The following is a 26,380-nucleotide window of genomic DNA, read 5'->3' on the forward strand; positions in this document are numbered from 1 at the left end:
GGAAGGGGGGGGGGGGTGGGAACGTCGTGAGCGGCGGCGACGTCACGTGATGCGCTGAGTGGGAAACCGCCTGCGTGGTGACGTCACGCGGGGGCGGAGCTCCGCTCTGGGGGCGGGGCTTATAAGGGGTTCGTTCTATAGGGGCGGGTCCTGTGGAGGGGTCCTATAGGCAGGTCCTATGGGGTGGGTTCTATAGGGGCGGGTCCTATAGGGGGCAGGTGCTATGGTGGGGGTCCTATAGGGGTCGGTCCTATAGGATGTCCTATGATGGGGTCCTATACGGGGCTGGTCCTATAGGCGGGTCCTACAGGGGCGGGTCCTATAGGGGGAAGGTGCTATGGTGGGGTCCTATAGGGGCGGGTCCTATGGGGTGTCCTATGATGGAGTCCTATACGGGATTGATCCTATAGGGGGTCCTACAGGGGTGGGTCCTATAGGGGGCAGGTGCTATGGTGGGGGTCATTAGGGGTCGGTCCTATGGGGGGGGTCCTATAAGGGCGGGTCCTATAGGGGGCAGGTGCTATGGTGGGGGTCCTATAAGGGCGGGTCCTATGGGGCAGTCCTATGATGGGGTCCCATAGGGGGTGGGTCCTATAGGGAACAGGTGCTATGGTGGGGGTCCTATAGGGGTTGGTCCTATAGGGGGGTCCTATAAGGGTGGGTCCTATGGGGCAGTCCTATGATGGGGTCCCATAGGGGGCAGGTGCCATGGTGGGGGTCCTATAGAGCGTGGGTCCTTTAGGAGGGGGCCCAATAGGGGCAGGTCCTATGGGGGGAGTCCTATAGGGGCGGATCCTATGGGCGGGCTCCTATAGGGGCGGGGGGGGGGCGGCCCCATAGGCTCAATGCGGGGCACTGAAAAATCACTGCACGTATCTCACACGGACGCACTGCGCTGCTCCGCTTTGATGCTCCGTCCCCATTATTCCCACACGTCCCCATAGGTCCCCATAGGTCCCCATAGGAAACTTCTGCGGTGGTTCCGCGTTTGGCTCTGTGTGCCACGGAGTTGGTTTCGCATCCCTGGGGGGGACACCGGGGGGGTGCTGGGGGTGGGCGGCCGCTTCTTCCCCGGCACCGTTTGGCGTCGGCTCCTGTGGGCCGGGCCCTCCTGGCTTCCCCCCCCCCCGTGGGCAGCTCATCATTCATATCCACCACCCCAAAGCTCTGCGCCGGGCTCACCGCTGCTCCCCTGACAGCAACACGACGGGGCTGAGGCACAAAGCCAGGCCGAGGGGCCTCTGTGGGCTGACACGAGCAGCCAGATGGACCTCCAAGGAGCGGCCGAGCTGCCCGGACCTCCGGCTGTGGGGAAGTCCAGAAGCTGAGGTCCCCCCGGGCGCCTGAGGGAGGGGCGGCAGTTGTCAATGGGTGCCGCCCCACAAGTCGGGGCAATCCCAAACAGGAGTACAGAGCAGGAGAGTGTGGCCGAGCTCTTTCCAGATCCTTCCGTGTGTGCTTTGGCAGGAGGACGGCAGGCCCACGGCCTCACCGGCCTGAGGAAGAAGAAAGAAAGACGCTGGGGGGAGGCTGTGGATTCCTTACGGGGTGGTTCGGCCCAGATTTCTGAGCAGTGGGGATGGGGGGAAAAGGGAATGGGCGGGGAGATAGGAGCTGGGGAGCGCAACAGTGGCAGTGATCTGAGGAGGAGAGATAGTTTACTACGTGCGATGGCGGGATGCAAGATAATATAGTATATACACTTATACAGTAATATATATTCCAATATATTACTGGAATGGGGGTTAACAAAGCAAGTTGGGTAAGAGAAGTGTCCGGAACTGAAGGCTTTACTCTAAAAGTGAAGGCGGAATGGCTGAGGAGCCCATCCACACACACTGCAGGGGATGGAGGGTCTGCTGAGCTGCGATGGAGAGCTATTAAAGGGAGTTGGATTAGGATGGGGGCTTTAGTGGAGTGAAGGGGTTTATTGGTGTGTTTACTGGGGGGGGGGGTTGGGGTGGAGGTTTAATTAGGGTGGGGCTTTTTGTGGGGTGAGTGGGTCGTTCGGACAGAGGGGGTTGTTAGATGATGTTCCATTGGGTGGGGGGTCTCGAGGTGCAGTTTGGTGCCACACGTTGAGCACAGTATGATACCGAGATCTTTTAAAATGGGGTTTTAGGGTTAGGGCTATCACGATTATTTGAGGGTCGTTAGGATCGCCGTTAACGTTACTTTTAGGCTTAAGAGTGCGGTTACTGTGATGACTGCTCTTTGGATTCGATGTTGGTGGGTGAAGTGCAATGCCTGAGCAACGCAGAGGAAGGCAATGGGAGTAATAGGGCAAAGAAAGGAGAAGGCATGGGGAAAACAAGGGAAAAGGAAAAGGATGGGCCTCGAGTGGACTGCTCGTCTGCACCTGCAGTGCTCGGTAGAAATTTCTGCCCCTTTTTATGCCTTCGAGTGCTCGGGAGTCACTCTGGAGGACTAATTACAATAGAGATGGGAGGACTTGCTGCGCAGAGCGGTTAGAGCGAAGACGTGCCGCGTCACGTGTCCGTACGCACGCGTCGTGCCGCCTGGAGGACCAAACGACATAGAGATTGGAGGACCGGCGGAGCAGAGCGGTTAAAAGAAACAGACTCCGTGTTCCCGTTTTCCCGCACATGCGCAGTACGCTCGGGAGGACCCACTACCATAGAGACGGGCGGCGCAGAGCGGAGACAGTCCGCAGATCCGCGCTTCGGCCACGTGGAGGCAGCAGAGACCGAATGCGGCCGCCGCTCCGCGTCGGGAGCTCCGCTCTCTTTTTTCCTTCCCACGTCGGGTGACGAACTCAGTGCTGGAAGAGGGGAAAATATTATTATTAATAATAATAATAATGGATGGGGAGCGCGGTGTAGAAGGCTGTAAGCGCAACAAGTGCCCCCGAGCAACGCCAGCTCCGCTTCCTCCAGCCCCGCTCCCTCCCCTTCGTTATTTACTGCTTTAATTGCCCGCGTGAGTGATCAGACGGATGGATGACCCTTAAAATAATGCCGAGCAGCAACAGGAAAAGGGGCGTGAGAGAGGACTGTGGGAAATACGCACGTATAGATAGATATATGCGAGTGTGCAAGGGAGAGAGCAGGATCTGGGCTGAGCGTTAAGCGTTTCAGACCCCATCTGCACGCAGGAGGGTTTGCAGGAGCCCCCGGGGGAGCTGCCACGAGCGGTCCGTGGGCACGGACAGCACGAGACCCTCCGTGGGGCTGCAGGGCTGAAGTTCCACAGCCGCACACCGCTCTGGGGCGGGTAAAAGGCAGGGAGGAGCGCGGGTGTCTTGCTGGGTTTCTGACCCCCCCCCCCCCCCCCCCGTCAGCCTGCACCTGCGCTAGGAGGCTTGCAGGGGTCTGCGAGCCTTCAAGAGACGGCAGATGGTTCTGCTGGGCTTGGATTGGTGCTGTGCAGAGCCTGGATTGGTGCTGTGCAGAGCCTGGATTGGTGCTGTGCAGAGCCTGGCGAGGAGGTCGGGTGAGACGTTCTGCTCCCGGAGAGCAGCTCTCGTGTGCATCCCGTGCCACAGCAGTGCTGATCCCATTTGGAAAGCCTTCCCCCCCCCCCCCACCCCCCCCCCCCGTGCTGCGCTTGCTGACCTCCCTTATTATTGTGTCCGTGGGATTTGGGCTGCAGCGCTGCCCCGCTGTGCATCACCGTCCACATTGACTGCCCTGTGCAGAACGGTGCTGGACACCCAAAGCCCCCCCTACTGCTTTGAGGCTGATGTGCAAACCAGCAGAGCCGGGAGGGTGCAGGAACCCCCCAGCCCTGAGCTCAGGGCAGCCCAGCAAAGTGCTGTGGCTGCTCCGGAGGAGGAGCTCAACTTGGCCGGCCTCGTTGGGGCTGCACAGTGCGGCTCCCGCTGGGACAGCGTGGCTTTCATGCGCTGAGGAATGGTGCCGCTGTTCCCTTCCGACGGCGGCAGCTTCCTTGTGGGAGAAGGGGGGGGGGGGGGGGGAGGAAAGAAAATACATCTAAAAGCGCAAACCAAAAGCAGGGAGAAAATAAGAGAGGAGTGTTTGCTGACTGTCTGCTGTGCGTTGTTGGTGTTTGTTGTGTTTCTGCCATTGCTTTGGCAACCCCGGGGGGAAGGCATGCCAGGCTGCAGCACTGCAGGGACCGGCGCTCTGCTGAGCAAAGTGGCCCTGGTGAGGCTCAGCTGCTCCCCTGCTGAGAGCGGTGCTTGCTCTGCACCTCGGGCTGTGCTTTCCTTCCAGCTCCAAGGCAGAAAAAAGGTGTTTTGTGGGTCTGGCTGGCTCTCGAAAGCAGTGAGGATGAGTGTTCCCCAGGGTAGCTGGGTTGTGTGTGGGCTCATCCCCTCCTTTCTGCTTTCATGGGTGGAGGGAGGGAGGGTGCAGCTCACCGGGGAGCAGATCCAGCCAGCAGGGCTCTGGGAAGTGTCATATCTGCACCGGGAGCTGCTCATAAATGGGTGCACCGAGGCACGATGTGATGCGGTCGCATTGCTTCCAACATCCAGCAGCTCCCACACCCTCTGCTTTGCAGGTGGAGGTGGTCACCGCCTGCAGTGTGTGCTGAGCCGGGAGCCCTGCAGCATCCCTGGGGCACAGCAGTCGGGGGTGGGTGAAGGCTTTGCCCTTTGGAGGCCGGGAACAGCTCTTAGAGATGCGCCTTCACCCTTTGGGGGCTGCAGCACAGAAGGTGGGAGCGGCCCCTGAGCTGCAAAGCCTGCAAAGCCTGGAGCTTCACTCCAGCTATGGTCTGGGGAGAGGTGGTGGAAGGTTTGGGGGGGGAAAGAGGGGGTCTGTTCTGTTGGATTCTGCTTTGTGCAGGAAGCGTGCATGCAGGAAGGTTGCAGCCCCTCTCCAGCGAGAGGTACTGAGTTAATGATTTGATTCCATCACCGCCTCTCTGAACGACGGCGGTTTGAACCCGGAGCGGAGTGGCAGTTTTCAGCCTGGAGAGGGATCGGACCCCGTGCTGGAAACTGACTCATTCCCCTCCCGGCCCCCGGGGTCACCGCTGGATTGCAAAGAAATGCATGAAATTCCCACGGCTCCACTCTGGGAATGCACTCCCATGGAGGGCAGGGAGGCAGGGTGGGCTGGAAACCGCGTGCCCCCCAACTGCATCGTTGGGCTGGGGGGGCTTTGGTGGCACCCGGAGCCGCCCCCATTGACCCCACGGTGGTGGAGTTGTAGTTTCCTTGCCAAAAACCCCCTGCACGAGAGGCAGCCGTGAGCTGTGAGCGGGGCAGGACCGCCTCGGGCTGCTGAGCGCCGCCGTGAGGATTTGGGGTACGGGGGAGAAGGTGGAGCTGTGTGGGGATGGGGCAATAGGCGCAGAGCTGAGCAGGATCCAGGCAGAGCTGCTGCCCGGCGCTCCGAGGGGTCGGGTGAGTGGGCTCTGCTCTCTGCTTTGGGACGTCCAGGAGGAGCAAAGTTCCCCTCCAACCCCCGCATCACAGCCCGGGCTCCTTCCAGGCCGATGCTTCGGGGGACGTTTCCCCTCTCAACTCCTTTCTCCTGACTCAGCGGATGTGACTCACTGGGAGGAAAGCGTGGAGAGCTGTGACAGAACCACGCGACAGCGGAGGGTCTCTTGGGGTCCGAGGGGGACACAGCACCGCGGTGCCACCGCAGACCCCCCCCCACCCCCACGTGGATGGAGCTGAGCCTGAGGTGTGATGTGGGAGCAGGCAGGGAGCTCAAAGAGAGCCGTGCTCTGCTGTAATGCCACAAAGCAATGGGGAAAGCTCTGCGAGGAGCGAGGCCGATCCCTGGCAGCAGTGGGTCAGGGGGGCAGGCGAGCGCGGGTGCCAAATCTTGGCCGGATTAATGCAAGAGATCAAGCAGTCCGGGGATTAAGGAGTCAAGGGAGCCCAACCACCTGCGGGGGCAAAGGACTGATCCGTGGGGATGGCTCAGAGCTTCGGAGAGCTGCACGAGGAGGCCTGGGCTTTGGGGCGATTAGATAAGTGAATCGGGGCCTCGCGGCGATTAGACGAAGAAATCAGGTTCGACACCAATTAGGTAAAGTCCCCCAGCGATTAAATATGCAGCAGTGTCTGCAAAGTCCCCCGTGGCCCTCGGGACCGATAGGGCTGAGAATTGATTAAAGAAGCATCCGAGGCCGAGAGCAATTTGATAAGAAAGCAAAATAATGGATCGATTAGCCTGGGAGAAGGGATAAGGGTGGGTGATAGCGGTGGGGCCGCCTGGAGCAGGAGAGGGATGGGGTTGGTTGGGGTGCGGGGAAAGGATGGGAGAGGTCCCGACTGCGTCAGAGGGGTGCAGGGATGTGGGACGTGGATCACTGCAGCGATGCAGGCGGGTGTCAACAAGGCTCAGACGCAGCCCGAGTGCAGCAGGGCTCACTGCCACCCTTGCGACGATCCCTCGGGTTGCAGTGAAGCGCCTATGGGTGCTGCCCTTCATCCAAAGCATTTCAGGGGCCCTTCAGAGGCGGCGTTGGGCTCCCGGGGTGGGTTTGTTTGCTAGGAATGAGGCTCAGCCCCAGGACCCCCCCCCCCCCAATGCTCCGAGTGCTTTCGGATATGGGTGCTGGAAGAGCAAGCAATGAGAGAACTCAGCAAAGCCTTGAAATAATTAGATGAAGGAGCACGGCTCCGGCAGGTGAGTTTAGTGAAGAAATGGGAGCGCTGGAGATGAGAAGGGTGATCGGGTCTTGGCACAATTATCTAGAGAAAATCTGCTCCAGACTGATTAGAGGAAGGGAAAGGAGCTTTCCGGGCAATTAGGGGAGGGAAATCAGCGCTGGGCAGGAAGAAAATAGAGGCTGGGAGATATCAGGGTTGGGAGATAGGACGTCCCCTGCCCCCAGGTGGGGGGTTTCCCGCAGGGCTGGGGTGCAGAACCGGGTGCAGTGATGCCTCCAAAGCTGACCCGGGCTTGAATTTGTAAAGCTGAGCTTCTCTGAGGTCGTACGGCTCCTTGCACTCTTCTCCTTCCTCACCTTTCTGTCGTTCCTGCAGACCCGGAGGGGGGAAAGCAGGGGAGGGGGCACAGCGTCAGCCCAGCGCGTGATGCTGACTGCGGTGCTGCTGGAACGGGAAGCTGCGGGTCGGATGCAGGGCTGGATTCTGCCCCCAGCGCTACAGCACGGAGCCTGCTGCCGACACACAGCATTCCACCCCCGAGGGCTGTGCTGGAAAACAGCCCCCAGCACCCCCGCCAGCCTGGCCAGCCTTCTGTTTGTATTTCTTTTTCCTCTGCTTTGTGCTCGCCGTACTCTGCCTGATATCCCAGTGAGTGATGGGGAACAGAGCGCTGCTGGCGGCCGCTCCCCCCCACCGGGCGCTGCTCTGAGCAGCGGGAGGGCATCTCCTGGATGTATCTCCCTCCCCCTTTGGCCTTCGTGCCTGAGATTGCCGGGCTGAGCCTGCTTTCTGTGCGGTGACAGCGTTATCTGGGCTGCAGCAGAGCCCAGCTCTGCTCTGCCCCCCCCAGAACCACGGGGTTCGGGTGCCCCCAGCAGCCTTGCTGCGAGCTGTGCTGCGGCCGCTGGGGTCTGTTGGTTTCCTCCCCGCAGCCCGGCACAGCACACGGCACGGCTTCGTGCTGCTTTAGGAGGGGTTGCTTTGCAACGCGTGTGCGCGTTTTGGGCTGCGCCTTCTGCTGTGCCTCCGTCGGGGTTGCAAAGGGAGTGGGTGTTTGCAGCTCACCCTCACCAACCCCCCCCCCCCCCAGTGGTGCCTGGGCATGTGCAGAGCTGCAGCTTGGAATAACCGTGGAATAAAGCCCACGTGCAGCCCCGTGCTCACCGCAGGGCCACAGCTGTGCTCCTCCTCCTGCACCTTCCCTCTCAGAGCCATCCCCAGCCCCGAAACTCAGCCTCCCCACCCCTCGGCTCCCACTCACACCCTCAGCTTTTGCTCTCTGCCACCACACCCTGCAGCACGGAGGGGGCAGAGGGGGATACTCCTGTCCTGCACCCCCCTCCCCTCATCCTGGGCTTTGCTCCACCGCTCTGTGCAGGGGCAGAGCCCCACTGCATACCCCACTCACGCACCGGGTTCTGCCCCACTGCTGTCCGTGTGGACGGGATGGTATCTGTGGGACCGTTCTCCTCCAGCTTAGAAAGAGAATCTCAGAGCTCCTTTGCCTCGACATCTTGCAAAGGCTTTTTTTTTTCTTTGTCTTGCTCCTAATGTTGATGATTTTTCCATTTGTGGAGGTGTTAATTGCCCCCCCACCCCATCACCCCCTCCCCCCCCCGACCTTTCTCAGCGAGGTGCTGGGACATGTGGGACACGGGGAGGACCTGGGTGCTGTGCCAGGCGACCCCCCCAGACCCCCCGCCCTGCTCCGTGTGACAGCAACAGCGACGCATGCGGGCCGTTCTTAAGCCTCCTGCAAACTGAGCTGCAAATTTGCAGCCGCCCCCCAACTCTGTTCTCCTTCTGGTTGTACCCGAAGCCCCCAACAAACTCCTGGGGACGAGAGCAGGGTGCAATGCACCGAGCTGCTTGGCCGGGCTCCTTCTCCTTGCTCGCAGGGTCGGGCTCCCGTGCAGCACATGCATCCCAACTTTGTGCAGACAGGGAGGGGTTTTGCCCCCCGGGGTTGCAGAGGGACGCTGCAGTGCCGCGTTCTCCCCTTTGCTGCTGCTGGTTTGGGGGCCGTGGGCTGCTGGGAGCACTGGGGCTCGCTGCCCCTTCCTGCAGCCCCCACGCACATCCTGGCTCCCTCGTTAGCCTGACCCCTGATTACACTCTGCAGGCTCTGTATTGCTGCCGTCGCCCTGGCAACGTGTCGTCTCCACAGCAACCGTGACAACCTTATGTTCATTAATTTAAAAAGGTTCACAGTGTAACAAATGAAATAGTTAGAAGCTTGTCAGGGTGTTAAGGAGCAGGGGCTGACAACTCGCCCTCCTGTCAGCGCCCACCGGAGCTGCTGAGCCTCGTGGTTATGGAGCATCCCAGCAGTGCTGCAGCCCTGCGGTCTCCCTGGGGATGCTGCGTTTGGTGCTCAGCTGGAGGACACTGAGGTCACCTTCCCTTCCCTTCCCTTCCCTTCCCTTCCCTTCCCTTCCCTTCCCTTCCCTTCCCTTCCCTTCCCTTCCCTTCCCTTCCCTTCCCTCCCCTCCCCTCCCCTCCCCTCCCCTCCCCTCCCATTAGGGTTGTAGGGTCAGGGTAAAGGTTAAGGTTATAGGGTTGTAGGGTAAGGATTAGGGTTATAGGGTTGTAAGGTCAGGATTAGGGTTGTAGGGTTAGGTTAAGGGTTATAGGGTTAGATTTAGGTAAGGGTTAGGCTTATATGTTAGGGTTAGGGTAAGGGTTATAGGGTTGGGGTTATAGGGTCAGATTTATAGGGTTAGGGTTATAAGGTTAGGTTAAGGGTTATAGGGTTAGATTTAGGTAAGGGTTAGGCTTATAGGGTTAGGCTTATAGGTTAGGGTAAGGGTTATAGGGTTGGGGTTATTGGGTCAGATTTATGGGGTTAGGGTTATAAGGTTAGGTTAAGGGTTATAGGGTTAGATTTAGGTAAGGGTTAGGCTTATAGGGTTAGGCTTATAGGTTAGGGTAAGGGTTATAGGGTTGGGGTTATAGGGTCAGATTTATAGGGTTAGGGTTATAAGGTTAGGTTAAGGGTTATAGGGTTAGATTTAGGTAAGGGTTAGGTTTATAGGTTAGGGTTAGGCTTATAGGTTAGGGTTAGGGTAAGGGTTATAGGGTTGGGGTTATAGGGTTAGATTTATAGGGTTAGGGTTATAAGGTTAGGTTAAGGGTTATAGGGTTAGATTTAGGTAAGGGTTAGGTTTATAGGTTAGGGTTAGGCTTATAGGTTAGGGTTAGGGTAAGGGTTATAGGGTTGGGGTTATAGGGTTAGATTTATAGGGTTAGGGTTATAAGGTTAGGTTAAGGGTTATAGAGTTAGATTTAGCTAAGGGTTAAGTTTATAGGGTCAGGGTTAGGCTTATAGGTTAGGGTAAGGGTTATAGGGTTGGGGTTAAAGGGTTAGATTTATAGGTTAGGGTTAGGCTTATAGGTTAGGGTTAGGGTAAGGGTTATAGGGTTGGGGTTATAGGGTCAGATTTATAGGTTAGGGTTAGGGTAAGGGTTATAAGGTTGGGGTTATAAGGTCAGATTTATAGGGTTAGGGTTATAAGTTTAGGTTAAGGGTTATAGGGTTAGATTTAGGTAAGGGTTAGGTTTATAGGGTTAGGGTTAGGCTTATAGGTTAGGGTTAGGGTAAGGGTTATAGGGTTGGGGTTATAGGGTCAGATTTATAGGGTTAGGGTTATAAGGTTAGGTTAAGGGTTATAGGGTTAGATTTAGGTAAGGGTTAAGTTTATAGGGTTAGGCTTATAGGTTAGGGTTAGGCTTATAGGTTAGGGTTAGGGCAAGGGTTATAGGTTTTGGGTTATAGGGTTAGATTTATAGGGTTAGGGTTATAAGGTTAGGTTAAGGGTTATAGGGTTAGATTTAGGTAAGGGTTAGATTAATAGGGTTAGGCCTATAGGTTAGGGTTAGTGTAAGGGTTATAGGGTTAGGTTTATAGGGTTAGGGTTATAAGGTTAGGTTAAGGGTTATAGGGTTAGATTTAGGTAAGGGTTAGATTAATAGGGTTAGGGTTATAAGGTTAGGTTAAGGGCTATAGGGTTAGATTTAGGTAAGGGTTAGATTAATAGGGTTAGGCCTATAGTTTAGGGTTAGTGTAAGGGTTATAGGGTTAGATTAATAGGGTTAGGGTTATAAGGTTAGGTTAAGGGCTATAGGGTTAGATTTAGGTAAGGGTTAGATTAATAGGGTTAGGCCTATAGGTTAGGGTTAGTGTAAGGGTTATAGGGTTAGATTAATAGGGTTAGGGTTATAAGGTTAGGTTAAGGGCTATAGGGTTAGATTTAGGTAAGGGTTAGATTAATAGGGTAAGGGTTATAAGGTTAGGTTAAGGGCTGTAGGGTTAGATTTAGGTAAGGGTTAGATTAATAGGGTTAGGGTTATAAGGTTAGGTTAAGGGCTATAGGGTTAGATTTAGGTAAGGGTTAGATTAATAGGGTTAGGGTTATAAGGTTAGGTTAAGGGCTGCAGGGTTAGGTGTGAGAGGGCACCTGGAGGTGGTGCCGCCTTTAGGGGGTGTGGGGGACAGAGCTCGGCTCAGCCATGTGATATCAGCAGGGGACGGCGTCGCGATCCTCGTGGCTGCGGCCACGGCTCAGCATGAGAGCGAAGGGCGCCGGGAGGCAGGCGTGGATTACATGGGAGCGACGGGATCAAGTGAGCAGCAGGCTGAGCGGAGGCGTGGGGAGGGGGGTTGGGGGGGGGGGGGTTGTGTCTGTCCTCACCCCCCCTGACCCCTTTCTGGAGCGATGCCACGCGTGTCTGAAGCAGTGCAGAGCATCCCAGGGCGGGAGGCTGCTGTGCGGCTGATAAGAACCTCGCCCAGGAGAGCTGTGCTCAGCCCATGCTGGGTCGGTGCAGGTCGAACTGGCTGAGCCATGGGAAGCAGCTCTTTATGTCAGGGTTGGGCACGCAGGCAGGAATTGCAGGCTGTGGGGAGGGTCTGAGCCGTGCTGCGTGTGGGAATGGAGATCCGTGTGAGCAACGAAGGCCCGGGTGCAGCAACGCGGAGCCCTGAGCCCCAGCTCTGCTTTCTCCAGACTGCAGAGCTGCTCCGGATCTCCAAGTCCGATTCGGCACAGCATCAATGCGTGCAACTCTGGGGAGTTCTTTGGAACTGGGCTGCTCCCAATCGGCGGCCATTCCTACACACCGAGGCTGCGCTCCTGCTGCAGCCTCCTTCTGCTGCCTGCCTCCATCACCCCATGCAGCAGGGAAGGGAGAGCAGGGCTGCAATCTCGTGCTTCAGAAGCAAAAAGGCGAGAACCAGCTAACGCACAATTGCAAGACGCTCCGCGGATTTAGTTCTGACAGAGCTGTTTTCACAGCCCGGTTTAGCCGATAAGCTGCACGCTGGGCTTAACCCTCGGGGTGCTAAGAGATGCTCTTGATAATAAAACCCAAAGGAGTGGGAACGGCTTCTTGCTGCGCTGCTGCTGTCCTGCTCGGAAACCTCTGGAGCAAAGCTCATTGCAACCTGCGGCTGAGCCCTTGCAGAGCTCATTGCATCCCACACCCCAACCCCAGTTACACCTTCGGTTCAGCACACGCGAAGCGCAGATGTGAAGGCTGAAGGACTGGCCCGGGGCCGAGCAGGGAGGGAAGAACACCATGAGCCTGGCTCCAGCTTTTAGAGCCGGGGCTGCGAGCTCTCACTTCAAACACAAAACAGCCTCCCTTCGCCTCCAGTGCTTCTGAGTCGCGTTTGGGGGTTGGTTTGGAGAGGATGCAGGCGCAGACCTGGAAGCAAAATGTTTTCACGCTCCCCTGCAAGCCCCGGCATGGGGCAGAGAAAGCCTCACCTCCCCCCCACCCCATCACCCCCTTTGCGTTCGGGGAACCCCCTCCCAGCAGGGCTGTGGAGAGGGGTGGTGGTGGGGGGGGGATGTTTGGGGGCAGCCCCCCCCCGCGGGTCTCCCTGCTGCTGGGGTGTGCACAGCTGGAGCCCCAGCAGGGCCCTGCCGCTTTAAAGCTGCCTCTCCCATGTGCTGTCTGGTTGTGCTGGAGACGGTGACGCAGGCAGGACGTCAATGGAGGCTGTGGGAGAATTTAGCCTGGGAGAGGAAGGGGGGGCAGGGAGGGAGGAGCGGGGTGGGCTTGGTGGCCCCTGGCTCCAACCTCGCAGGGCCACCGAGCATCCCCAGCACCCCGCCAGCTCTGCTGCCCTCCCGCCAGCTGCGAGGGCAAATAATCCGCTCCAGATTGCCGTCGTGGGCCACGTGAAGGCAACGCTTCCTTCCCCCCCTCCCCCCCAAACACCGATCCAAGCTGTCACCGCACGTGTGCCACCCTCGCGGAGCTGAATGTGACCCCAGGCTGCATCTACGCTGCCCATCCCCGACGTGCTGTGCCACCCCCGGGCTGCACCCTGGGGGTCAGCCACGCACTGCCGCACCCCTGGGGGACCCCCACGTCCCCCTTCCTTGCTTTGGGCTCTGCGGCATCCCCAGATCCCTGCAGCCGCGTGGACACGGCAGCTCCTGGTTGTGCACCCGAATGCCACGCAGCCACGCGCCCACCACGGTGCCATTCGGTGCCATTTGCTCCAAGCAAGCACGAAAGGAGCAAACATCCTCCTTGCTTCCAGATCTTTGGGTGCCTTTTCTTCCCCCCCCCCCAACTCCTGACAGCCTCTCTTACAGAGGGTGTATGTAGGTGGCCGTGTGTGTTGCAGACCCAGGAGCCCTCCCTCCTACCCGCTGGCACGGAGCAAGGGAAAGCAGTTTCCACTGTCAAGAGGCTGCGCAGCAGCTGCACAAAGCCATCAGCGCGGTGTGGGAAGGGAGTTACTCAGCACTCGGTTCCCAAGAGAAAAAACACACACACCAAAAAGAAAAGCAGCTCGAGCTGACTTTCCAAAACGCTTTGAGGTTCGTAGCAATGTCCTCTCCTCTTTGGTCCCATCGATATCCTTCCCGCGTTTCCACTCACGGAGCAGCTCTGGAGCCGGGCGTTATCCCAACTGTTTTGCTGTTTTATTTCTTTGGATGCGCGAATGTCGGTCGGTTGGAAAACAAACTCTGGAGGATCCTTGAGGAAAGGCTGCAAACAGCTCCGGGTGGGATGACTAATCCCATCGCCGCCGAATCCAACGGGGCCCTAAAAATAGCTCCATTTCTAACAATAAATACCATAAAGTTGCTCGCTGACAACAAACAGCCCCAAAAAAGCCAGGCGCGCGGAGAGGTCCACTGGAAACGGGGGTGGGGGGTGGGAAGGAGCCAGCAGGAAGGCAGAGGGGGGGGTTTGGGGGGGTGGGAAGGGTGCGGGTGCCACATGGTGCACAGCTTCACGCTGCGCGTGGTGGAGATGCCCATATCTGCGCTTGGTTTGTTCCAGCTTAGGGCGGCGCGCGGTGCCGGCGATGCTGGCGGATGGCACGGATCAGAGCCGTGGTTTGCTGCTCCATGTGAGCAACCTCACCAACTCGCATCTGGGTTTGGAGGGCGCAAGAAAAGCTGCAGGGCCACGCGCTGCTGTACAGCATCACTCTGCTGCGGCCGTGCCGGCGGTGTCCCCCCCCCCATAGGACTCCCAATCCACCAGCACGGATGGGGCCGTCCCCACCCTGAGCTGCATTTCCCAGCTTCACCCTTGCAGCACGGCCCCACGTTACATAACCCGCTGCCGCCTTTCCCCGCGCGTGGAGCCTCCTCCCACACCCAGCGCGTTGCAAAACCTCCCCTCCATCCCCCCCCACTCCGTGCCACTCGTCCCCCTTGGCTGAGTCACCGCATCTCCTCCTGGGATGGGTGCGGGGTGAAGCGCTGGGACCCACAGCATCCCCAGCACTGCCGGCACCCCACACCCGTGGCACCCAGATTTTTGGGCAGTGGGGCAGCTGGGGACCCACAGCATCCCCAGAACTGCTGGCACCCCACGCCCGTGGCGCCCAGATTTTTGGGTAGTGGGGCAGCTGGGGACCCACAGCATCCCCAGCACTGCCGGCACCCCACACCTGTGGCACCCAGGTTTTTGGGTAGTGGGGCAGCTGGGGGTGGGGAGGGTTGGGGGTCTGCGGGTGACGGTTAATCGGTGCTGAAGGGAATGCTGAGCGCATCCATCGTTGCAGCCAAGCAGGGCTGGGATGCGCCCACCTCCACTCCCCACTTCTGGGAGCGTGGCCTCATGAATGCGCACAACCATCGCCGCCTCAGCATCTCTATCCTATGGGGCACCGGGCTGCCACAGGGCGCAGCCCCACATCACCTCGCCGGGCATTTTCCCTGCCCTCTCCGGCACGAAGACACCCACCACCATACGAGCATCCTCGGGACAGCGACCCCCCCTTTGCACAGTGAAGCCTCCAACCCGCAGCCCCCACGCTGAGCCCCAGCCTGTCCACATGGCGCTCGCACCCCTGGGCGCACCTGCCGACCCCATCTGCACCCCAACAGCAGAGATTCCCTCTGGCCTGCATTGCACGCTGGGGCGCAACGTCCTGAGCGTGACAGTGACATCCGGAGCCGGGCACGCAGCTTCCAGACCCACAGCGTGAGGGAAAGCACGGCGGTGCACGGCCGAACCCATAGCAGCACTCAGCACATCAGCACCTGGTGGTGGTGGTGGTGGTGGTGGTGGTAGTGGGGGGGGGTGACGGGAAGGGGAGGGGGGTGGGCACACCTCCGCCTCAATCACATCGGCCGCCAACCACCGCCCTCCGTGCGCCCACCCACCCACCCACCCGCCGAGCACCGCGTCCCGGGGCGGCGTTAGGAGGGGCTGCGGGGCGGCAGCGCTCGGCCGGGCCGTTCCCGCACCTCCTTCCCCCCCGCGCTTCGCTTCCTCCGCGCCTCCGCGGCCATTGGCTCCCGTCTGCGCCGCGTCCTGACGCTGTGGCCGGGGCTGTGGCTGCGGCTGGGGCTGGGCCGGCCCCGGCGATGGTCGCTCTCCGCCGGCAGCGCCGCATCCCCCGCAGGCGGCTCCGCGAAGGCCCCCCGCGCTCCTCTCCTCCCGAGGTGGGTCTCAGCGCTCGGCTCGCTTCCCCCCCCCCCCCCCCCCCCCCCCTCACCCCCCCCGTCCTGCTTTTTAGCTTATTTTTCCCAGCCGTATCGTAAATACAGACAGACGCACGTATTATTATTTTTTTTTTCTTAACGTCTCCGCGGTGTTTACTTCCGAGAAAGGCCGAGCCGCCGTGTTTTTAGCGATGCCCCCCCCCACACCCCTCCCCAACTCAACCCAACCCCCCCCCCCCCCCTCCTCCCCCTTCCCCACCCCCAGAGCCGAACCCCGCCGCGGTGGGGGCGGAGAGCACATCCTCCCTCCAACCCCCCCACCCCAACCATCCCCCCCTCCGCCGCTTCAAAACAAACCGTCACCAAAATGGTGCAGAGGTGACGGAGGGAGAGGGAGGAAGGGGAAGAAGAAGGGGAAGAGGTGCCCGGCGTTGCGGGGACAGGTGAGAAAGGGCTGATGGGGGGGAGGGGGTATCCCCTATGTATCCCCTATGTATCCCCTATGGGCGCTGCGTGCGGGGTGTTGGGGGGGGGGGGGGGTTGATTGGCAAGAGCAGCTTTAGGGTGAAGCGAGCGGTGCGGCTCCGCTGCCTTGGCCGGCTGCCGCCGTGGGGCTGACAGCTGCGATTGTTTGTTCCCGCGGCCCCTCCTGGGGGGAGTGGGGGTGGTGAGGGGGGGTCCCGCGTCGCCACCGCCGTTGGACAGCGGCCCGAGCCCGGCGGTGCCCCCGCCGCGGAGCGCTGCGTGGCTCGGGGCGGCCCGAGGCGGCCGCTGCCCGACGGTCTTCTTGCCTTCCCCAGCTCGTTCCTCGGCTTCGTTCTTGCGTTCCATTTCGTCTTTCGTTTTATTATTGCGTTTTAAATTTTCACCTCGCGCAGCCGGCGCTTCCCTCCTCGTTTTTTCCCCACTGCTCCGAGGGGGCCCTTCCTCCCTTCCTCCCTTCTCCCCCGGTTGCTGCCAATCCCCGCAGCCCCCTCCCTCCCGGTCAGCCCCACAGCTGCCCCCTTCCCCCCCCACCCCCCCCCCATCAACCCGCGTGGCTTTTCGTGCTGCCCATTCTCCGCCACCCAAGGGACGGGGCTGTCCCACCCCCAGCACGCTGCCACCCTCCCACTCCCCCTCCTCCAGGCGAGGAGCAGCACTTCGGGTGCAGGTAAGCTCCGTTCTCAATATTTCCTTGCCTTCCCTGCTGCCCACAGCCTCACCCTGCGGGTACCCCGGGCAGCCACGCTTCCCCCCTTTCCCCCCCCATTGGGGGCTTCTGAAGGTCACGGACCTCTGGAAGCGCCCGGCGGCTCTCCCTCCCCTCCCTGTGCCCTTCAGCTCCTGCAGTTGTCGTGCTTTCGCCGGGGCTGAGGCATCCCACACTTGTGCCGGGCTTCAAGCAGGTGCTCTGTGTCCCCGGGGTGGCTCTGCTCGGGGAACACGGGGCTCCGATTTCGGTGGCACCGCTGGCATGGGGCAGAAGGACGCAGCGATCGAGTGGGGTTGAGGCATATGGGGCACGTGGGTTCCGCCCTGCGGCCCGAGCTCGGTCCGGCTTGGGCTCTTGGTGAGCTGGGCTTTGTCACTGCGTGACCTTGGGACGGCCCTCGGTGCTGTGCTGGGGTCGGTGTCCCCTCCTCGCTGCTGGCTGTGTCCCAGCGCCGGGCAGGGTGGGGACGTGCGGTGCCGGCCTGGCCTAACGGGGGCTCTGCCAAGTGAAACAAGTGGGGTCCGATTCTCATTTGCGCCCCGGCCCCTTTTTTTTCCTGCAACTCCGGCGATAGTAAAGGAGCCTAAATATGGTCATAAAGCACAGCCACACCGAGGTCCCTCTGTGCTGCCGGGGCCGCGTCAAAGCATCTTTGTGCAAAGGAGAAACAAAGCCCGAAGTGTCGGATGGGGAGCAGGAGTGTGACCTGGCATCCTCAGCCCGCCGCGGGTGTGCGTGGCACGTGGGGGTAATGCTCCTGGTGCTCACCTGGGGCTGTGGGATGACATGGGGACGGCCGTGCCACCCAGATGGCCCTTTGCCATCTATTTAAACCCGCGAGCGTTCAGCGCTGGGAAGTTTGCTCCTTTCTGCCTCGCTCTGTGGCCGGAGCGCACCCACGGACGGCAGAGACCTGATGTGCAACGCCGCCCACGTCCCATAGCTTTGCTGTGATGTTTTGTGCTGCTCTGTGTCCGGCTGGAAGGAGCTGTGTGCTGTCCATCCCCAAACAGGGCATGGCGGTGCCGTGCAGCGCCTCAGGGCGTCCCTTAAACCCCCACCGTACCCGAGATGCGCCGAGCTGACGTGGATGCCCCGAGCTCACAGGCTGTGCCGGACTTCCCCATCTGCAAGGGGAGCTAAAAATACCTCCGTGCCTCACCCCGGCACCGTCCCATCCGTGTGCTCTCCAACCCCGGGGGCTGTGTGGCTGTTGTGCAGTTCCCAGGGGCTGAGCCGGCCGTGGCACAGAGGTGATGGGGTGGCAGGTGGTGGCCCTACCCTGAGCAGCGCGTGGCTGCAGTGAGTCACTGCAGGGCAGGGATGATGACCGGGTGCCACAGGTCGGGTGGGTCCCCTATGCTCCCCCCCCCACCCCCAACACTGTTCCAAAGGGGGCTCAGCCCCTCGCGCCCCCCCCCGGTGCCGTTTTGCTCTCTCCTTCCTTGTGCCGCGCCTCTCAGGTTCCCCTACCTTTTCCTCTTCTCGTTAGCGGAACTTTCAATCGGGGGCTGAAATTCGTTAATCATTTTGTTTGATCAGAGCTCAGGCAAACGCCGGAAGGACCTCGAGGTTCTCCCTGCGCCTCGGCTGAGCAGCAGTTTGCTTTTGCTTTCAAGATGGATCAAGCCGCCTGCCTGCCGGCAACCGCTGCCTTCGCAGAGCTGTCGCTTTTCATCTCGCGCTTCGCCTCTGTTTGCTGGCGGTTCTTCTCTCGTTTCTCCTTTCTCCTGCCCTCGCTCCCGGTGTCGCTCCCCACCACGTGGAGGGGGGGGAATAAAAAGAAAAGGCCCGGGAGGAACGCAGCGCTTCGACGCCGAAAGCGCCGGCGTGGGGCGAAGGTTTGCGGTGCTCGTGGAGAAGCGCTCCGCGGGGATTCGTTCCGCAGCTTTGCTTTCTCTTTGCAAAGCTGTGGGGGTGCCGGGGGGGGCTCCCCGTGCAAACTCATTCCGTTTTGCACCTTTCCCAGTGGGGCTGAGGGGGGTCTGTGTGCGCCCGGAGCCGTTGGAGCCGCCGGCCCTGTGCCGCTGCTCAGCTGCGTGTTGAGCAGTGCACGTGTTGTCGTTGCAACATGCAATTAAATGCTGGTTTTCCTCGAGCTCCTCGGTGCTGCGGAGCATCGCCGTCTCCGGGTTGCGCAGCGCTCCACGTTCCCAGCTCTCTTTGCTTTCGTTGAACAGCGCTCACCTTTGAGCCGGAGGGCAGCGCTGGGTACCGCTCAGCTGCGTGGGGGTGCCCCAGCGCTGGGGGTGTAAGGGGCCATGGGGGCAATAAGGAGCAATGGGGCAGTGGAGCTGTAGGGGTCGTCAGGATCAGTAGAGGGAGAGTGGGGCAGTAGGGGCAATGAGGAGCAATAGGGGTAGTGAGGATCAGTAGGGGCAATGAGGAGCAATCGGGTCAGAGTGGATCAGTAGGGGCAATAAGGAGCAATAGGGGTAGTGAGGATCAGTGGGGGCAATAAGGAGCAATAGGGGTAGTGAGGATCAGTGGGGGCAATAAGGAGCAATAGGGGTAGTGAGGATCAGTAGGGGCAATGAGGAGCAATAGGGGTAGTGAGGATCAGTAGGGGCAATGAGGAGCAATAGGGGTAGTGAGGATCAGTAGGGGCAATGAGGAGCAATAGGGGTAGTGAGGATCAGTAGGGGCAACGAGGAGCAATAGGGGTAGTGAGGATCAGTAGGGGCAATGAGGAGCAATAGGGGTAGTGAGGATCAGTAGGGGCAATGAGGAGCAATAGGGGTAGTGAGGATCAGTAGGGGCAGTGAGGAGCAATAGGGGTAGTGAGGATCAGTAGGGGCAATAAGGAGCAATAGGGGTAGTGAGGATCAGTAGGGGCAATGAGGAGCAATAGGGGTAGTGAGGATCAGTAGGGGCAATGAGGAGCAATAGGGGTAGTGAGGATCAGTAGGGGCAATGAGGAGCAATAGGGGTAGTGAGGATCAGTAGGGGCAATGAGGAGCAATAGGGGTAGTGAGGATCAGTAGGGGCAATGAGGAGCAATATAGGCAGAGTGGGGCAGTAGGGACAACAAGGAGCAATAGGGGCAGAGTGGGGCAATAAGAGCTGTGGGATGGAGCGGAGCAATAGGGGCAATAAGGATCAATGGGGCAGAGTGGAGCAATAGGGGCAGAGTGGATCAGTATGGGCAGTAAGAATCAGTGGGGCAGAGTGGAGCAATAGGGGCAGAGTGGATCAGTGTGGGCAGTAAGGATCAGTGTGGCAGAGTGGATCAGTAGGGGCAGAGTGGGGCAGTACGGACAATAAGGATCAGTGGGGCAGAGTGGGGCAGTAGGGATCAGTAGGGGCAGAGTGGAGCAGTATGGGCAATAAGGATGAGTGGGGTGATAAGGGGCAGTAGGTGCAGTCATCTGTTCCCGTTGGGCTCACAAATAACCCCACCTGAATCTTTCCATCTCCCTTTTTAATCACGGGCGCCTTTTGGAACAAAGCGATTTTGGTTTTTGGTTTTTCCTCCATCATTTCAGACCATCACTTTTTTTTCTTGACTTCTTTAAGGTGTAAATCTGGCTTTGTATTCTTTTTCAAGTGGCTTTTTCGTTTGGGTTCCCCCTCTCCACCCATCATTGGAAGGTTTCAGGGCAAAATCGTGAGGCGCTGCAGAAACAAATAGCTGGGAACGCTGCTGGGGACAGCGGGGATCGTTCTGAGTGGTGTTCTTCACAAAGCAGACATGGAGCCCTCATGGAGGGCGTTCCACCGGTGAGGTAAAGACGTGTGGGGTTGGCAGAGGAGGGCTCGTTGAGAAATCCGTTGTTCCCACTGATGGAGGAAGGAAAACAAAAGGAAGAAAAAAAGCAAAATCACCAAACGGATGCGTTCTTCCGCCCCGACGACGCTCTGGTTTTGTGAGTGCGGTCCGGTCCTGCACCCATGGCAATGCATGGCTGGTGGGGGGAGGAGTGGAATGGGAACGATGTGGGGCTGTGGTTGGAACTTCCACAGCCTCCACATCATGACAGCCTCCGAGCGGCCTCGTCCTGCCCAGAATGCAGCAGGGCTTCTTGAAGAGGGATTCCTGCCCTTGAGAGAAGCGTGTGCTAGAGGAGAGTTGATTTGGATAGCGACCGACCCATGCGCGGTGCTTTGGTGTCTTGCAGCAAAACTCGCTCTGCGTTGCTGGTGGGCAGCAGTGGGCGCAGCACTGTGCCCTCCTGCGGACCCCAATTTGGCAGCTGGAGCCTCACCCGCTTCAGGTTCTGCCTTTGGGCAATGCAGTGTGAGCGGGGCTGCAGGGCTGCCCATCTCCTGCGCTCTGCTCAGTCACCGAGCAGCCCCTGCCCCCCCCCCCTCCCTCCCCTCCATGCACTGCACCTCTCTGCTCTCTTGTTCCAAAATACCCCCATCCCTGTGCAGAAGGCAGCCGGGAGCTGCGCGGCTCCGAGCCCTCGCGTTTGCTAAAATAGAAGCAGAACAAATGGTCGGAGCAAGATCCTGGTTGCGAAGGCAGCCAAGGCTCTTCCTGCAGCAGCTGGTGGCTGGTATGCTGCTTCTTGCTCCCTTCAGCAAGCCTCTCGATAGAACTGGCATTTTACTGCAGGGGGGAGAGAGAGGCATCTGTCTTCAGGGCGGTGTTGGTGCGGCGGGGCTTGGCATGCGCTCCATGCGTGCTGCGTGGCACCGGGGTCTGCGTGGGGGGGATGCTGAGGTCACCCCCATGTGCAGTGCTTTGCAAGCAGACCCCCACCCCGTGCTGGTGCAGTCGGTGCGTTGGGTTTTCTCAGCGGTGGTTGCGCGTGGAGCGGCGTGGATTCCGTCCCGGGATGGACTGGGATATGGGGAGCAATGGTTTATAACCACAATCACTTCCTTCTCTGTTGCGGCACTGAGGGATGCGATGCAGCGGTGGGACCCAGAGATTGGGTTGGTGGTTGGATTCGATGGTGTTGGAGGCTCTCTTCCAACCTCGTGTGGCTCTGTGATTCTGCACCGCGCTGCGTCGCCGTTGCATCGGGCGCTGTGGAATTCCCAGGGGGGGCTTTGTGCCCAAAATGGCATCGCTGGGGCACTGCAAGGAGTCAGAGAGGGAGGGGCGCTCGGATGGCTCCACGGCCCCCATTGGCAACGTTGGCTCTGGGAGCAAAGAGCCACAGGCTGAAACAGAGCGCTGCGAGTGAGGTCGGAAGCAGAAAGCATTGGCCGCGCTCTGCTCCTCTCCATCCCTGTGGCCAACAGCCCCAGGATTCCATGCATGGCTCGGGGGTGCAGTGGGCTGCTCCGTCAGAAGAGCCCCACTTGTATAGGTATGAAGGGCAGAGGAGCTGCCCACGCTCGGGGATGTTCTCCCCTCATCCCTTCAAGCTGTGCGTCCACTCGTGTGACCTTTGGGGGCTTTGGTAGAGGAGGGAGCGGGGCTGCATTTCACACACCCACACTGTGATCCTATGCACACGTACAGGGGGAATGGGGGGCTTTTTTTTTGTCATGCAAACGCAGATTTATTTTGAGTTTTGCTCGGATGAATACTGCCATGGTTAACACGGAGCTCGGGGCGCTGCGGAAAGGAATTCTGGTGGCTCTGGAGCTGCTTAGGTTGGATGTGAGGGCTTTGGGGTTTGGTTCCTGTTTGGGGACCGAATGCTCTGAGGGGTTGTGTGCACCCTTCTGCAGCTCTGCTCCCAGCCTAGAACTCTGCACCAGGAGCAGAGCGCTTCAGGGTGCCGCGCCTTGCTCCTGAGTGTTGCAGGGTGCCATGCGCCAGGAGGTGCCACGTATGAACCGGGGTGTTGCAGGAGCAGAGTATTGCAGGGTGCCACGCCATGCACCAGGGTGATGCAGGGTGCCGTGCACCAGGGTGTTATAGGGTGCCATGCTGTGTTGTAGGGTGCCGTGCACCAGGGTGTTGTAGGGTGCCGTGCACCAGGGTGTTGTAGGGTGCCATGCTGTGATGCGGGGTGCCGTGCAGCAGGGTGTTGTAGGGTTTTGCAGGGTGCCATGCTGTGCAGCAGGGTGATGATGCAGGGTGATGTGTACCAGGGTGTTGTAGGGTGCCATGCTGTGATGCAGGGTGCTGTGCACCAGGGGTGTTGTAGGGTGCCATGCTGTGATGTAGGGTGCCATGCACCAGGGTGTTGTAGGGTGTTGTAGGGTGCCATGCCATGATGCAGGGTGCCGTGCACCAGGGTGTTGTAGGGTGTTGTAGGGTGCCATGCTGTGATGCAGGATGCTGTGTACCAGGGTGTTGTAGGGTGTTGTAGGGTGCCATGCTGTGATGCGGTTTGCCATGCACCAGGGTGTTGTAGGGTGTTGCAGAGTGCCATGCCGTGCAGCAAGGTGATGCAGGGTGCCATGCACTATGGTGTTGTAGGGTGCCATGCCGTGATGCAGGGTGCTGTGCACCAGGGGTGTTGTAGGGTGCCATGCTGTGATGCAGGATGCTGTGCACCAGGGTGTTGTAGGGTGTTGTAGGGTGCCATGCTGTGCAGCAGGGTGATGCAGGGTGCCGTGCACCAGGGTGTTATAGGGTGCCATGCTGTGATGCAGGATGCCGTGCACCAGGGGTGTTGTAGGGTGCCGTGCACCAGGGTGTTGTAGGGTGCCATGCTGTGATGCGGGGTGCCGTGCAGCAGGGTGTTGTAGGGTTTTGCAGGGTGCCATGCTGTGCAGCAGGGTGATGATGCAGGGTGATGTGTACCAGGGTGTTGTAGGGTGCCATGCTGTGATGCAGGGTGCCGTGCACCCGGGTGTTGTAGGGTGCCATGCTGTGATGCGGGGTGCCATGCAGCAGGGTGTTGTAGGGTGTTGTAGGGTGCCATGCCGTGCTGCAGGGTGCCGTGCACCAGGGTGTTGTAGGGTGTTGTAGGGTGCCATGCTGTGATGCAGGATGCTGTGTACCAGGGTGTTGTAGGGTGTTGTAGGGTGCCATGCTGTGATGCAGGGTGCCGTGCACCATGGTGTTGTAGGGTTTTGCAGGGTGCCATGCCGTGCAGCAGGGTGATGCAGGGTGCTGTGTACCAGGGTGTTGTAGGGTGCCATGCTGTGATGTGGGGTGCCGTGCACCAGGGTGTTGTAGGGTGCCATGCTGTGATGCAGGGTGCTGTGCACCGGGGTGTTGTAGGGTGCCATGCACCAGGGTGTTGTAGGGTGTTGTAGGGTGCCATGCCGTGATGCAGGGTGCCGTGCACCAGGTGTTGTAGGGTGCCATGCTGTGATGCGGGTTGCCATGCAGCAGGGTGTTGTAGGGTGTTGCAGGGTGCCGTGCCATGCAGCAAGGTGATGCGGGGTGCCGTGCACCAGGGTGTTGTAGGGTGCCATGCTGTGATGCAGGGTGCCGTGCACCAGGGTGTTGTAGGGTGCCATGCTGTGATGCAGGATGCCATGCACCAGGGTGTTGTAGGGTGCCATACTGTGATGCAGGTTGCTGTGCACCAGGGTGTTGTAGGGTTTTGCAGGTGCCATGCCGTGCAGCAGGGTGATGCGGGGTGCCATGCACTGTGGTGTTGTAGGGTGTTGCAGGGTGCCGTGCCCTGCACCAGGGTGTTACAGGGTGCCGTGCCCTGCACCAGGGTCGCATCCTGGCATTGACACACCGGGATTTTTCCAAAGTGGGGGCCCAGTGCTCTGTGCACCCTGTGGGTCCCTGGGGCTTTCTGGCTCCCCCCCTGGGACCTGCTCGTGGGTCACGGCCCGTTAGGCAGTGTTTGCACAGAGCTGTTTGTCTGCCATCTTATTTTGATTTGTGTGACTTCTTGGCAATTTCGCATCGCCGTGGGTTGGGAAGGGGTGCAGGAAGGGAGCTGCTTTGTCGTGCGTGCTGGTGGGATTTGCTTCATTCCTGTGCAGCAGCAGCAGCATTTGCTGCTCCAGGGTCATCCCAGCACCCTCCAGCTCACCCCCACCAGCCCAGGAGGTCCTTGGGATCAGAGCTGGGAGCACCCATCAGCATCCCTGGAAGCAGGGAGCAGCAGCTGTGTGCGCTTCCACCCCGAATCCCATTGGGATGGGATCCCACCCGCGACCCCGATGTGCGCAGAGCGACACGGAGCAGTGGGAGCACAGCAAACCCAATGGGTTGGGAGGACCTCATCGCCCTCCTGGCTGCTTGATGAAGCCCGGGTGCTGCTTTGGGTGCTGCTTTGGGTGCTGCTTTGGGTGCTGCTTTGGGTGCTGCTTTGGGTGCTGCTTTGGGTGCTGCTTTGGGTGCTGCTTTGGGTGCTGCTTTGGGTGCTGCTTTGGGTGCTGCTTTGGGTGCTGCTTTGGGTGCTGCTTTGGGTGCTGCTTGTGTTTTACTTTTCCCCTCCGTAGGTTCCCCAACGTGGCTCGTCTGCATTTTTCAGCCTTCTCCTCCCGACTGTTCTCACACTGAAGTCTGTAACGCTGAAATTATGGCATCGCCGCCGTTTCCGTGGCAACTCACAGGGATGTATTTAAAAAAAAAAAGAAAAAAAAAAGGCCCAGAAGCCTTCTGAGGATTATGACTTCAGTGAGGGATCAGGCTGGAGGGGAATCTGGGTCAGGCCGCTCTTCCCATCCCCTGTCATTTCCGTGGCCGCGCCGGGGCAGAGCCACCCATGGGTGCCCCCCTCAGCACCCTGGGGTGCTGTGACCTGGGGGCATGAGGTCAGCAGCCGCCCTTCCAAGCAGGAGAAGAGCATCTGAGGGTCAATGTGGCTGCAGTCCCCCCCAAACCCCCCCAGTTTTCCAGCACGAGTCCCATTGCAAAGCATGCATTGGCTTCTAGGAACCCAGAGCCGCGCTCCCTATTCCCCCCTCCCTCCCCCCGGTGCTTTGTGCATTGCAAGTTTGCTCTCTCATCCCCCAAAATAAACAGGAGTGTGGTGGGTTTTTTTTTTTCTTCCTTTTTTTTTTTCCCTTTCCTCCCTTTTTCCACACCCCCAGAGCCGCTGTTGCTGGTGGCAGGAAGCCCAGACTCCGTAGGAACTCAGAAATGCTGCAGCTCCGAGCCCTGGCTGCCCTCTTGGTTTCGCAATCTTGGGGAAGGGGTGGGGGGGAATAAAACGGGAGGGGATGTATTTTATGTATGTATGTATATATGCATATATATACATATGTATATTTTGCTTATTAAAGGTTTTTAGGCTTTCCCAGCGGTGGGGACGAGCAGCCCGGTGGAGCCGGGTGGATGATTCCTTCTGTAAGTTCCTCCATTTTGGGGGCTGTGCTGGAGGGGGGCAGTGGGTGGGGGCTGCATTGACCCCCCTCCCGGCCTCAGTGGGGGTTCAGCTCGGGTGATGCCGAGCTCCAAATCGCCACCATGAGAACCCCGTGTGGCACCGGGTCTCAAAGCTGGGATGGATGCAGCATCCCAGCGACGGATGGGACGGCGTGGCCGGACCCGGGGATGGATTTATTTCTCATTTTACGGCTGGTTTTCTCAAGACTTCAGGGGCAGGGAGGGGAACGGGGCCGTGTCACTGCAAGATCTGATCTGATAAGGGCGAGATGCCTGCAAAGAGAATTCCTCGCAGATCATTGTTTATACCTCCGCCTGCGTCACTGGTAAACATCTGGATTCGCTCCAGACGTCTTCATCTGCTCCGTTCCGTGGGCTCTGCTGCAGATCTTGGTCGCATCCCTTCGGTCTTATTAAGCTTCGGCTGCAATTCGGGGTGGGTTTTCAGGGTGCCCTGGGGCTCAGCGCCCACACAGTGCCACGCTGGGCTGCTGCTTTTGGGCGAGCATCGAGCGGCAGAGGGTTCCCAGCATGTGTGGGTAATGGGGAAG

At 59.4% G+C, this 26,380-nt stretch overlaps 1 protein-coding gene and 1 long non-coding RNA gene across 25 annotated transcripts in view; both read left to right on the forward strand.

The window, feature by feature from the left end:
* Positions 1-8,848: 8,848 nt before the first annotated feature.
* Positions 8,849-11,940, forward strand: LOC121107556. Of its 2 annotated transcripts, none has more exons than XR_005841810.2 (3): positions 8,849-8,952; positions 11,081-11,182; positions 11,566-11,940. It is a non-coding gene; the product is annotated as an uncharacterized LOC121107556 (long non-coding RNA). The 2 variants fall into 2 exon arrangements; XR_005841811.2 differs by lacking the exon at positions 8,849-8,952 and adding an exon at positions 10,450-10,782 and having other exon boundaries at positions 10,978-11,182.
* A 3,455-nt stretch (positions 11,941-15,395) lies between these two features.
* Positions 15,396-26,380, forward strand: part of MEF2D (myocyte enhancer factor 2D) — a 54,831-nt gene continuing 43,846 nt past the window's right edge. For 16 of the 23 annotated variants that reach the window (XM_040652373.2, XM_040652384.2, XM_040652370.2 and 13 more), the window contains exon 1: positions 15,396-15,483. The gene's annotated coding sequence lies outside the window, so the exon portion shown is untranslated. Of the gene's footprint in view, positions 15,484-15,815; positions 16,637-25,726; positions 25,791-26,380 lie in introns of those variants that run through there. The other 7 variants (XM_046903936.1, XM_040652371.2, XM_040652387.2 and 4 more) reach the window with 4 other exon arrangements.

The sequence above is a fragment of the Gallus gallus genome, chromosome 25 (assembly GCF_016699485.2).
Source record: "Gallus gallus isolate bGalGal1 chromosome 25, bGalGal1.mat.broiler.GRCg7b, whole genome shotgun sequence".
Lineage (NCBI taxonomy): Eukaryota > Metazoa > Chordata > Aves > Galliformes > Phasianidae > Gallus > Gallus gallus.